Source organism: Haliotis asinina, chromosome 13, assembly GCF_037392515.1.
Source record: "Haliotis asinina isolate JCU_RB_2024 chromosome 13, JCU_Hal_asi_v2, whole genome shotgun sequence".
NCBI classification, from domain to species: Eukaryota; Metazoa; Mollusca; class Gastropoda; order Lepetellida; family Haliotidae; genus Haliotis; species Haliotis asinina.
This window is the reverse complement of record NC_090292.1, coordinates 19,711,742-19,726,522: the sequence shown is the minus strand read 5'-3', so window position 1 is coordinate 19,726,522 and position 14,781 is coordinate 19,711,742. Positions and strand designations below refer to the sequence as shown.

Here is a 14,781-nt window from a genome sequence, read left to right as displayed (position 1 = left end):
GTTGTTTTACTGTCCGTCGTCGACAGGTTTTTATCATATACATAGAGTCCTTTTTTAAGAATGCTCTCGTCACGATATGGCTGCAATACTGCCGATGTGACGTTAAACGTTAACTCACTCACTCACTCACGTTGCAACTCGGTTAACACTTGTACAAAAGGTGTGGGGGGAGGAGATGAATTACGATCTGCATCACAAAGATCCGCCATATGTAGTGGTTCACTCATGGGGTTACTGGGTATTGCAAGATATATTTCACCAATTCAGATATATTTTAAAGAATGATAAAAATGATGGGCTTTTACAATGGCAACATTTCGGTGTAATTTATTAAATGCAATCCTGGATCATTAGTGAAATGAAATTGTTTACCCCCGAATTCGCTCAGAGGGGTCAGATGTGTTTCTGAACTATTTGAGGCAAACACTAAATTCATATAAGAAACTGTTAGCTTTGCGTAGGATACATTTGAAATTTCATGTAATTTTTCAGTAATTTAATACATATTTGTTGAGCATAATCATATATAATCATATTTTAGGCTGTTGTGAGAAAAATCTTGACACGACTGCTCCTGGAGGATCGCCCTTGTCTATCGAAGGTATATGCTCATGTTACTAGGTAATTTCACTTTGAATATTTCATTAATTCACTTCCCTACGTACGTTTTCTCAAAATGAAAAATACATGAATGTATCATTTGCAAATGGATTTGAATAGCCGGTAATCTAAATCAGTTTAACATTACACCTGTGTGAAATTGCCATCAAACTGACCCCTTGATTTTACAATGCTTAATTGCTGCAAGGTTATGTCATGTGATATAACTTCTTTTATCATGATCTTTATGTCAGTTGTTCACTTACCGGTTGCATAACTTTGGCAAACAGGATGTACATAGAATTTGCACGAAATAACACAAAGGATGGTTAGCCTTTTTGGAAGTTATTTTAAATCATTTAACTACAAAATGGTAAACTTTCAGAACAATATGTGTATTCAAAGTGATAAGTCTGTAGTTTACTTGGTTGTATAATTTTCACTGACGATCTTTAATTTTAATTATACATTGTGTTGAATGCATGATTGAATGAAGTGCAAGGAAAATGACATTTGTTTTATTTCAGTAAAGCCGATGACGAGGACTCTATGAATATAGTAGTCAAAGAAAGAAGTGACTATATCACGACCAAGGATGGTCAATAGGATCTTGTGAAGGTAATTTTTACTCACCTGCCTGTCATTATAAATAGTTAATGATTTAATTAATAGTGTAAACACAGATTTATGGATGTTAACTTCAGTAACCCAGCCAGCATGGCATATATAAATACCTTTGCCTAACAGATTAAATAACTAAAATGTGTGAAACATGCTGTATAGTACTTTAAACATTTATTTTCAGAAGCGCTTTGTAGAGTGTGGCGGAACAGGCGTGATGATCTCAGTAGACAAGAAACCGGAAAGAAAGTGTCACACAGAACAGCAGCAAAAAAAAAAGAATGAAATCCGTAAGTATATCTATTCGAATAATAACATGTAACAATTCTTCTCATTACAATGTCTGATGACAGATTCTAAGTTCCGGAAATATACATTTAAAATGTTTATGGATTATTGCTTTTTACATTCTTAAGATATGTAACAAATGATTCAGATCATAATTTCATAAATCATAACATAAGAATCAAGTCAGTTAATGATGACTTATAAACATGTTTCTACACTTCAGTGACTACATGTCACTTCAGAGCAACAGATTGTGTGTCCATAAGAAAATAGGATATGTCATTAAATGTGATGAACTGCTTGTGTTGGGGTGATTAATGAAGTAAATAATTTTTCACGACACTTCTTTTTTAAAAATTTGCAATCCATCTTGGCATTATGCTTTATCTGTTGATTGATTTTTGTTTAATTTTCAGAAAATTGCACTGCGCATGAAAATCCTGAAAAATATTGACTGGCCAGATCGACGAAAGGAAAGGGTTTCAACTAGACTTACCTTGGAAATGACTTCACAAGCTGTGAGTGATGAAGAAGATGCCAATTTATTGCTCTCTTACCACTTTACCTGTGAATCTAAACTCAAGACGTCTGCACTGGACTCAGCCACAATTTTCAACGCCACCACCAAAGCTAAGGCCAACATGAAGACCAGGATGCGGCATCCAACCAGAATGACAGAGATATCCGCTGAAGGATGCCCAAGTGGGCTAGTAAATAGCTAATCGATCACATGAACGCAATTTTATCTGTGATCAATTAAATTTGAATTATTCTCAATGTAAAACTTTAATAGTTTTGATTATATGTTTAGCATTGACTGACTGGGGTGTGTTTTTCTGTGTCAGCGTGAGGAGTTGCAGGAGGAGTCAAGGGATGCAACTGTTATAGCATGTTTTTAGAAATATTTTTGTCATAAGTTACAAATGTTGATCTGTTATCTAGTGCTATATCTTTTTATTATTTATTAGATATATGTTTGATCCATATTTTCTGAAAATAAAACAGTGAATCTTATTGTATCTTTTGTTTTTCTTTATGTATACGTGATTGTACACAAACTCCTTATATTGTCTTTGCCAACAAGGAGTAACAAGAATGTTATATGCAATGACATACATTGAATGACTCCTGTGAACCCGAGTAAATGAAATGCTGTGGAAAGTTTTCTGGCAACAGAAACTCTGCGGAAACTATGTAGGTCAGTTTGTAACTGAAACTCTGCGGAAACCTGATGGAGTCTTGATAACTGAAACTCTGCGGAAATCTGATGGAGTCTTGGTGACTGAAACCCTGCAGAAACCTGATGGATCTCTAACTTAACTGAAACTCAAGGGAAACTTGTTGGAGCATGGGTAACGGATACCGTGCGGAAACCCTTAGAAAGTGGGTAATTGAAAGTTTCCGTCATTGCGGACACTCAGTGTAAAAGAACGGAAACTCACTGGATTCTTGGTGGAAACTTAAGTTTCAGTCGACTTTCCATCAGGTTTCCGCACTGCGGAAACCAGGTTATTTTTGCTTTGTAAAAAATGCACCAACTGCTCAAGCGACCATTCTTCTAATTTTCTAAACAGTGTCCAATTTGGAAAGAGCAAATAGAAATCAATAAAATCAAATTTACTCAAAATATCTCTTTTTCCGAGGCCAAAAAACTGGTAAAGACATGTGATCTTCCACAAACTTATGCTACAGTAGCAAAAACAACATCTGAGTCCAGATCTAAAATAACAAAATCATCTACAAGCTGCCAATCTACCTTGACTTGGGTAAACTGCGATTCTCCACAGATTGTATCCCCTACTATATCATCTCAGACTGAGGAATCACTTCCTAGTACCTCAAAGTCTTCTTCTGATAATAAATCATCATCTCAGTCACACGCAAAGTCTCAGTCGACAGCTGATAGTCGGCAAACGGTAAAAAGTAAACCGAAGCCAAAGCCTGATGCTTCAAAACAACAAAGTGGCAGAGCTCCTAAAGGGTCACAGAACAAAATTCAATTGTTCAATAAATATGGGTCTCTTGAAGACATGGACGTTTCTGAAAACGTCCATTCTAGGGCACTTAGCTTGTCGCCCTCCAAAAGAGTGCGGGGTAGATCCCCAATAAATCCCCCCAAAAGATAGTTTATTCCAATAATATTGTACAGTGGAACTTCAGAGGATCGAGGACTAATTTACATGAATTACAGCTATTAGTCCAAGATTTTACACCTTCAGCGATATGTCTCCAAGTGACATATTTAAAACAAACAGATGCATTTGACCTTTGTCATTTTAATGCATATCATTCTTTTTCACCCCCGGGTGATAGAGCCACAGGCGGGTCATCCGTTCTAGTCAGACAAAACGTTATTCAAAGCCCTGTTTCACTTAATACTAATTTGCACGCTGTTGCTGTGAGAATTACTTTACATGTAGCGTTTATGCTATGCTCGCTCTATATTTCGCTGTCTTCGACGTTTGCCAAAACTGATTTTCAAGCTTCATATGACCAACTCCCGAAGGCTTGTATTATAATGGGAGATTTAAATGGGCACAGCCCACTCTGGGGTAGTGTAACTACAAACACTAAAAGGAAAAGTGTTGGAGGACTTTTGTTCTGACAATGATTTATGTATTTATAATGATGGTTGCAACACATATTTACACCCTTGGACAGAGTCCTATTCGGATCTTGACTTGTCATTGACAAATTCAGAACTACTAAATGAATTCGAATGGTCAGTCCACGATGACCTCTGTCGAAGTGACCATTTTCCTACTGTATTAAAATCTGTAACTCCATCTGCTGTTCCTCCATCATCAAGAAGAAATTTTAAAAAGGCTAACTGGGCTTTATATGAAACACTGTGTGCTGAAAAACTTAAACCGGAACGTTTTATTGACGTTCCCAATGCTATTAAATGCTTTTCTGATCAACTGAATTCCATAGCTGATGAGTGTATAGCAAATGCCTCTGCAGTTGCACACATAAGAAGACCAAATTATGTATCCAAAATAAATTCTCGGACACCCATGTCCAAGGTATGGAACATGATCCAGAAAATCAAAGGTAAAGGTACTAAATCTACTGTCGATCATCTTAAACATGGAGATCGATTGCTTACTGATAAATCCGATGTTGCTAATAAACTAGGTGAAATTCCTCCTCTTCAAATTATGTACCACAATTCCAGCAATATCAAAAACAACAAGAAAAGATAAGTATTAATTTCAATTCTGATAATGGGGAAGGTTATAATAAAACGTTTTCCATTTATGAACTCCATGCTGCTCTTGATCAAGCTCATGATACTGCTACAGGAGCTGATAACATACATTATCAACTCCTGAAACATTTACCTGAATCCTGTCTGGAAACTCTTCTCAATATTTTTGATGATATTTGGACATCGGGTAACTTTCCTCCTTCATGGCGTGACGCCATAGTTGTACCAATACCTAAACCTGGAGGCACCCATGAAGAGCCACCTCCTCGTGGTGGGTGCTGGGTAACGCTAAGTGCTCTTCTCCCGTGTGGACCCGGGACAGAATGTGTTCACAGCACCCCATTGCTTGTCGTAAGAGGCGACTAAATTGGGCAACCTGTTTGCCGTGGGTTGCGTCCCGTGTCGGTGGAGGACGGGATCCTGGTGGTTGAGGGCAGATGGACTTTTAACTGCGTTTCATTTGCCCAACACACCACTTCGGCCCTTACTTCACCTAGACGGGTGGTTGAATGGGCCCGATTCAACCAATCGGCTGGTCATGCCAAGCTCTGTGCATGAACTGTGTATGTGTCTTTGGCACAGATTTGATTTGAAATTGTTTTGAATTTCGGCTTTGGCACTACTGGTGATCTGTAAGTTTTGATTGTGAATTCTAATATGAACTTTGCCTAGAGTCTTATGCCAGAAGGCGATGGCTCATGGGCCAATCTGGTAGTTTAATTATTTATAATTCTTCTACTGGAGTATATCATCCGGGTATCCTTGGTGCTGCAAGCTGGAGGCCCGCTTGCTTTAGCATTGTCCTTGTGATACTCCGTGGTGGGTGGGGAGCTCGGATGATGAACAATATGACACCAACCATGGCTTATGAAGTACCCCACAAAAAAACAAAGCGTCCACTTGAAATTGATCCTGTTGATACTGACAACAGACCGTCTCTATCGATTGAGTATTGGCCACGTTTCCTTGTTATTGAGACTCCGGACAAGACCCCACTAAAGCTGAACCCTTTTGCAGTATCTAAAGGCATTCAAGGTATTGCTGGGGATGTTAAGAACATTCGGCGCTTACGTTCGGGTGCGCTACTAGTTGAGTGCAGCAAGAAACAGCAAGCATCCAATCTGATGAGTATTGAATCTTTTGTGGGCATTCCGGTCACGGTCTCTACTCACAAAACCTTGAACACTAGTAAAGGTATCATCAGAGATCGTGATCGATTGTTTGCTGACATGTCCGAACTTGATATAGCATGTGAAATGAAAGATCAAGGTGTGCTATATGTGAAGCGCTTTTCAACCCGAAAAAACAATGAAACATTTCAAACTAATACCTATCTGTTTACTTTTTCATGTCCAAATGCTCCAAAATCAGTGAAGGCAGGCTATTGTAACACAGAAGTTGATACCTACATCCCCAACCCGCTCAGGTGTTTTAAATGCCAGAAATATGGACATGGCGTGAATACTTGCACGTTGTCTGTTGTGTGTGCTCACTGTGGTGAGAAAACACAAACAAGAGAAGATTGTGACAGTGATTTCAAAAAATGCACCAACTGTTCAGGCAACCATTCATCTTCTTCGAAACAGTGTCCTATTTGGAAAGAACAAATGGAGATAAACATAATAAAGTTTACTCAAAATATCTCCTTTTCTGAGGCAAAAAAACTGGTTAAAAGGTCTGATCTTCCAGAAAGTTACGCTACAGTAGCAAAACCATCATCGGAGTCTACCTCAAAAATAACAAAATCATCCACAGGATGCCAAACTACCTTGACTTGGATAAATTGCGATTCTCCACAGCTTTTATACCCTGCTATGTCATCTCAGACTGAGGAATCACTTCCTAGTACATCAAAGTCGTCTTCTGATCACAAATCATCATCATCTCTGTCACACTCGAAATCTCAATCGACAGCTGATAATCAACAAACTGTGAAAGGTAAACCGAAGTCTAAGCCTGATGCTTCAAAACAACAAAGTGGCAGAGCTCCTAAAGGGTCACAAAATAAAATTCAGTTGTTTAATAGATATGGGTCTCTTGAAGACATGGACGTTTCTGAAAACGTCCATTCTAGGGCACATAGCTTGTCGCCCTCCAAAAGAGTGCGGGGTAGATCCCCAATAAATCCCCCCAAAAGATAGTTTATTCCAATAATATTGTACAGTGGAACTGCAGAGGACTGAGGACTAATTTACATGAATTACAGCTATTAGTCCAGGATTTTACACCTTCAGCGATATGTCTCCAAGAGACATATTTAAAACAAACAGATACATTTAACCTTCGTCATTTTAATGCATATCATTGTTTTTCACCTCCGGGTGATAGGGCCACTGGCGGATCATCCATTCTAGTCAAACAAAACGTTATTCAAAGCCCTGTTTCACTTAATACTAATATGCAGGCTGTTGCAGTGAGAATTACTTTACATGTAGCGTTTACGCTATGCTCACTGTATATTTCACCATCTTCAGCTTTTGCCAAAACTGATCTGCAAGCTCTATATGATCAGCTCCCGAAGCCCTGTCTTATAATGGGAGATTTAAATGGGCACAACCCACTCTGGGGTAGTGTAAATACAAACACTAGAGGTAAATTGTTGGAGGACTTTTGTTCTGACAATGACTTATGTATTTATAATGATGGTTCCAACACATACTTACACCCTGGTACAGGGACTTATTCTGTTCTCGACTTGTCATTGACAAATTCAGAACTATTAAATGAATTCGAATGGTCAGTCCACAATGACCTGTGTGGAAGTGACCATTTTCCTACTGTATTAAAAGCTGTAACTCCATCCGATGTTCCTCCATCATCAAGACGAAATTTTAAAAAGGCTAATTGGGCTTTGTATGAAACACTGAGTGCTGAAAAACTTACACCTGAACGTTTTATTGACGTTCCTGATGCTATTAAATGCTTTTCTGATGAACTGAATTCCATAGCTGATGAGTGTATACCAAAGTCCTCTGTAGTTCCACACATAAGAAAACCATGGTTCAACGATGACTGCAAACAAGCTAGGAAGGCAAGGAAAAAAGCAGAACATTATTTCCGTCGCCATCCTATGGTCCATAATTTCAATAAATTTAAGATTTTAAATGCTAAAGCAAGGCGTACTTTTAGACAGAACAAACGCCAATCTTGGCAACATTATGTATCCAAAATAAATTCTCGGACACCCATGTCCAAGGTGTGGAACATGGTCCAGAAAATCAAAGGTAAAGGTACTAAATCTACGGTCCATCATCTTAAACATGGAGATCAATTACTTACTGATAAATCAGATATTGCGAATAAACTGGGCGAAACTCTTGCTAAACATTCTTCCTCTTCTAATTATATACCTAAATTTCAGCAATATCAAAAACAACAAGAAAAGAAAAGTATTAATTTCAATTCTGATAATGGGGAAGATTATAATGAAACATTTTCTATTCATGAACTCCATACTGCTCTTGATCAAGCTCATGATACTGCTACTGGAGCTGATAACATACATTATCAACTCCTGAAGTACTTACCAGAATCCTGTTTAGAGACGCTCTTCTCAATATTTGATGACATTTGGACTTCCGGGAAATTTCCTTCTTCATGGCGTGATGCCATAGTAGTACCAATACCTAAACCTGGACGTGATCATACGGATCCGTCCAATTATCGACCTATTTCACTAACTAGCTGTGTTTGCAAGACCATGGAACGCATGATAAATAATCGACTTGTTTGGTACTTGGAAGCAAATAATCTTATCACAGATATACAATGTGGTTTCCGTAAAAACAGAAGTACTCTCGATCACTTAGTGCGACTGGAATCATTTGTGAAAAACGCACTCATTAATAAACAACATGCTGTGTCTATCTTTTTTGATCTTGAGAAGGCATATGACACAACCTGGAAATATGGCATACTGAGAGATTTACATGATTTCGGTTTGCGAGGTCGTTTGCCTGAATTCATTGCTAAATTTTTAAATAACAGGCAATTTCAAGTCCGTGTGGATTCTACCCTGTCTGATCATTATAATCAGGATCAGGGTGTTCCACAAGGCAGTATTTTGTCTGTCACTCTTTTTAGCGTCAAGATCAACAGTTTATCTAAAGTTTTAAACGATTTAATCGATGGATATTTATTTGTGGATGATTTTAATATTTCTTGCCGCGGTAAGAATATGCATACTATTGAACAGCAGCTGTGTTTAAACAAAATTGATAAATGGTGTCTTGAAAACGGTTTTAAATTTTCTAAATCAAAAACCAATTGTATACACTTCTGTCGTAAATACAAACCCCATAAAGAACCAGAGTTATTTCTCAGTGGTACCCCCATCAAAGTCGTCAAGGAGGCCAAGTTCTTGGGACTTATTTTCGACTCACATTTGACCTTTTTGCCGCATATTAAATCCCTTAAAGCCAAATGCCTGAAGGCACTCGATTTATTAAAGGTTGTTTCAAATTCAAAATGGGGAGGCGATCAATCTACCCTTCTTCACTTATATAGATCACTGATCCGATCTAAACTTGATTACGGCTCCATCGTATATGGTGGCGCTTGTCAAAGCAACCTAAAACTACTTGATCCTGTTCACACACCAAGGCCTAAGACTTTGTCTTGGTTCTTTTAGAACCTCTCCTATCGACAGTCTATACGTCGAAGCTGATGAGCCTTCTCTCAACTTACGTCGTATCAAACTATCTTTACAATACATTACAAAATTAGCTTCTAATGAGTCTAACCCCGCATTTAATTGTGTTTTTAATCCTCTCCATGAGGATTTGTACAACAAAAAGTCTTCCCTTGTTCCGCCTCTTGGGCTCAGAATTAAGCCATTTGTTTCTGCTGCTGGCATTGACCTGGAAAACATAGCTCCTTCCCGTCTTCTTTCTTCTCCTCCTTGGCAGTTGGTTAGGCGACAAGTCGATCTAACGTTAACGACGTTTAAGAAATCAGAAACGAATGAACTACAGTGTAAACAAGAATATAATCAACTGAAACATAAATATAGCAACTATAAATCCTTATTTACAGATGGGTCCAAGGACGATGGCGCTGTGGCTTGTGCCACTGTCATTGGATCCAGAACAATATCGTCTAGATTACCGGATAACAGTTCTATTTTTACAGCAGAAGCTAACGCCATACCAACAGCTCTTAAATATATACAAAGACACCCGAAACGTAAACAGCATGAGGGTTGGCTAAAACGTTCTTGGCCTGAGTGGTTTTTTCCCACATGGTAGAGACAGGTGTTTGCCGCCAGTGAGGACAGTCATTTAGTGAATCATAGACACAGTGAGTGAGTGAGTTAATATTTAACGTCACATCGGCAATATCTCAGCCATAGCGTGACGAGAACATTTAATACTAAAATGAAATATATATCTATTATAAAATCTGTTAGCGAAGGACAGTAAACAACTAGGATATCACAGATTAGAATATAAAACTAGTAACTATACCTAAAACAATGTATCTATACAGGACAATACAATGTAAAAATGGGCTATATATTGCTAACAGCTGAAGGTAGATCACCATACTAGGGACCATGGGGACTTACAGTACTTTTGCTACCTGCATGGACCCTAGCTGGATTTACATCATTCCCTCAGCCGTCAGCAATTTGTGAAATCTAGCCATACAATAAAAACACACTTATTCTACGATTAAAAACCTGGAAATTTAGAATTTACTTTCACTGTTTGTGGACTTACGTACCCTCCCAGGTGGACAATAATTTTACAATACTTCAACCCCCTTTGAGGGTACAGCCACTAACAATTCTAGTTACAAATCTAAACAACCAATAATTAAAATACATCTATTTACAGAACATGTTATTCAAAATTCAACCAAAAAATCAATTTCTTTTAAAAAACTTACAATTAAATGAGAATTAATGTTTGTAAAAAGATCCTTGACAGTTTTGACATTGAAATATTTATCCCTTGTGATGGAGAATTCAACACAGTCAAGCAGAATATGCTTGACCGTGACTCTCTCATCACAAGGGATACAAAATGGAGGATCCTCACCTTTTAAAAGATATGAATGAGTATATCTAGTATGGGCAATACGACATCGTCTTAAAATAACCTCTTCAAATCTGGACTGACAGCCCAAGTAGGTGTAACCAATATACGGTTTTATTTCATGTAATTTATTTATACCTACTTGGGTGTCCCACTTCTTCTGCATCAGATCACGGATGTAACTTCCAATGCTAGCTTTGTAATCAGTGTATGGAATAAGAAGTGGTGTCACAGATTTGTTGAGTGCTGCCTTGGCAGCAAGATCGGCCATTGCGTTACCAGAAATGCCTACGTGGCTGGGTAACCAACAGAAGACGATAACGTATTGGCCAGTAGCAAGATTATTATACAATTCAATAATTTCAATTAAAAGTGGATGTTTACAAGAAATATTTTTAATCGCCTGAAGACAAGAAAGAGAGTCTGAATAGATTATATATTGTTTACGTTTAGGGTGTCTTTGAATATATTTAAGAGCTGTTAATATGGCGTTAGCTTCTGCAGTAAAAATAGAGGTGTTATCTGGAATTCTAGAAGATATTGTTCTGGTTCCAATGACAGTGGCACTAGCTACTGCACCACCGTCCTTGGATCCATCTGTAAATAAGGGTTTGTAATTGCTATATTTATGTTTTAATTGATGATATTCTTGTTTATATTGTAAGTCATTTGTTTCTGATTTTTTAAATGATGTTAATGTTAGGTCAACTTGTAGCCTAATCAATTGCCAAGGAGGAGAAGAAAGAGGACGGGAAGGCGATATACTTTCCAGTTCTATACCGGCAGCAGAAAGAAATGGTTTAATTCTGTGCCCTAGAGGTGGTACAAGAGAAGACTTTTTGTTATACAAATCCTCATAAAGTGGATTGAATGCACAGTTATAGGCAGGGTTAGATTCATTAGAATATAATTTAGTAATGTATTGTAAGGACAATTTTATACGACGTTGAGTAAGGGATGGTTCATCGGCCTCAACGTAGAGACTATCAATAGGTGAAGTTCTGAAAGACCCAAGACAAAGTCTTAAGCCTTGACAGAGTTAAGAAGTTTAAGGTTGCTTTTGCAGGCTCCACCATATACGATGGAGCCATAATCGAGTTTCGAACGGACGAGTGATCGATATAGATGTAAGAGGGTTGCTTGATCACCTCCCCACTTTGAGTTGGAAACAACTTTCAACAAGTCAACAGCCTTCAGGCATTTAGTTTTAAGGGACTTAATAAATATGAGGCAGAAATGTTAAGTGGGAGTCAAAGATTAGGCCCAAGAACTTGGCCTCCTTTACAACTTTGATGGGAGTGCCATCTAGAGATAGTTCAGGGTCCTTATGTGGCTTATATTTTCTGCAAAAATGTATACAATTAGTTTTGGATTTACAAAATTTAAAGCCGTTTTCAAGACACCATTTATTTATTTTGTTTAAACACAACTGCTGTTGCCGTTCAATGGTATGCATGTTTTTACCACGACAAGAAATATTAAAATCATCCACAAATAACGATCCATCAATTGAATCGTTTAAAACTTTTGATAAACTATTTATCTTTATGCTAAAAAGTGTAACAGACAAAATACTGCCTTGTGGAACACCCTGATCCTGATTGTAATGATCAGACAGGGTAGAACCCACTCGAACTTGAAACTGTCTGTCATTTAAAAAGTTGGCTATAAATTGAGGTAAAAGACCTCGCAAGCCGAAGTCATGTAAATCTCTTAAAATGCCATATTTCCAGGTTGTGTCATATGCCTTCTCAAGATCAAAAAAGATAGACACAGCATGTTGTTTATTAATTAGTGCGTTTTTCACAAATGATTCTAAACGCACTAAGTGATCAACACTACTTCTTTTTTTGCGGAAACCACATTGTATATCTGTTATGAGATTATTTGTTTCCAAGTACCAAACAAGTCGATTATTTATCATGCGTTCCATGGTCTTGCAAACACAGCTAGTTAATGAAATCGGACGATAATTGGATGGATCGGTGTGATCACGTCCAGGTTTAGGTATTGGTACTACTATGGCGTCACGCCATGAAGGAGGAAAGTTACCCGATGTCCAAATATCATCAAAAATATTGAGAAGAGTTTCTAGGCAGGATTCAGGTAAATGTTTCAGGAGTTGATAATGTATGTTATCAGCTCCTGTAGCAGTATCATGAGCTTGATCAAGTGCAGTATGGAGTTCATGAATAGAAAACGTTTCATTATAATCTTCCCCATTATCAGAATTGAAATTAATACTTTTCTTTTCTTGTTGTTTTTGATATTGCTGGAATTTTGGTACATAATTGGAAGAGGAAGAATTTCACCTAGTTTATTAGCAACATCTGATTTATCAGTAAGCAATTGATCTCCATGTTTAAGATGATGGACACTAGATTTAGTACCTTTACCTTTGATTTTCTGGACCATGTTCCATACCTTGGACATAGGTGTCCAAGAATTTATTTTGGATACATAATTCTGCCAAGACTGGCGTTTGTTCTGTATAAAAGTACGCCGTGCTTAAGCATTTAAAATCTTAAATTTATTTAAATTATGCACCATATGATGGTGACGGAAATAATGTTCTGCTTTTTTCCTTGCCTTCCTCGCTTCTCATCGTTGAACCATGGTTTTCTTATGTGTGGAACTACAGAGGACTTTGGTATACACTCATCAGCTATGGAATTCAGTTCATCAGAAAAGCATTTAATAGCATCGGGAACGTCAATAAAACTTTCAGGTGTAAGTTTTTCAGCACACAGTGTTTCATATAAAGCCCAGTTAGCCTTTTTAAAATTTCTTCTTGATGATGGAGGAACAGCAGATGGAGTTACAGCTTTTAATACAGTAGGAAAATGGTCACTTCCACATAGGTCATCGTGGACTGACCATTCGAATTCATTTAGTAGTTCTGAATTTGTCAATGACAAGTCGAGACCAGAGTAGGTCCCTGTACCAGGATGTAAATATGTGCTGGAACCATCATTATAAATACATAAATCATTGTCAGAACAGACCTGTGAAGGTCCCGGTGTAGAATAGGCCTTCAGCAACCCATGCTTGACATAAAAGGCGACTAACGGGATCGGGTGGTCAGGCTCGTTGACTTGGTTGACACATGTCATCGGTTCCCAATTGCGCAGATCGATGCTCATGTTGTTGATCACTGGATTGTCTGGTCCAGACTCGATTATTTACAGACCGCCGCCATATAGCTGGAATATTGCTGAGTGCGGCGTAAAACTAAACTCACTCACTCACTCATTGTCAGAACAAAAGTCCACAACAATTTCCCTTTAGTGTTTATATTTACACTACCCCAGAGTGGGTTGTGCCCATTTAAATCTCCCATTATAATACAGGGTTTTGGGAGTTGGTCATAGAGAGCTTGCAAGATCAGTTTTGGCAAACGTCGAAGACGGCGAAATATAGAGCGAGCATAGTGTAAACGCTACATGTAAAGTAATTCTCACTGCAACAGCCTGCATATTAGTATTTAGTGAAACAGGGCTTTGAATAACCTTTTGTCTGACTAGAACGGATGACCCACCAGTGGCGCTATCACCCGGAGGTGAAAAAGAATGATATGCATTAAAATGACGAAGGTCAAATGTATCTGTTTGTTTTAAATATGTCACCTGGAGACATATCGCTGAAGGTGTAAAATCCTGGACTAATAGCTGTAATTCATGTAAATTAGTCCTCAGTCCTCTACTGTTCCACTGTACAATATTATTGGAATAAACTATCTTTTGGGGGGATTTATTGGGGATCTACCCCGCACTCTTTTGGAGGTCGACAAGCTATGTGCCCTGGGATGGATGTGATCCGATACATCCATTTCCTCAAGTGATCCAAACTTGTTGATTTTATTATCTGACCCCTTTGGTGCTCGATTTGATTTCGAAGTTTCTGGCCTTGTCTTGAATTTCGATTTTACAGTTTGTTTATCATGTCTATCAGACTGTGAAGGAGTTGTAGTCGAAGGAGTGATAGTCTTTTGCGTAGACTGAGCTGTATCTGTCTGAGTAGACT

General features: G+C 38.0%; 1 long non-coding RNA gene across 1 annotated transcript; it reads left to right on the top strand.

The window, feature by feature from the left end:
• The first annotated feature begins 1,201 nt into the window (after positions 1 to 1,201).
• On the top strand, positions 1,202 to 1,994 carry LOC137259917 (uncharacterized). The gene is made up of 3 exons (XR_010954717.1): positions 1,202 to 1,218; positions 1,406 to 1,511; positions 1,926 to 1,994. It is a non-coding gene; the product is annotated as an uncharacterized lncRNA (long non-coding RNA).
• The last annotated feature ends 12,787 nt before the right edge of the window (positions 1,995 to 14,781 follow it).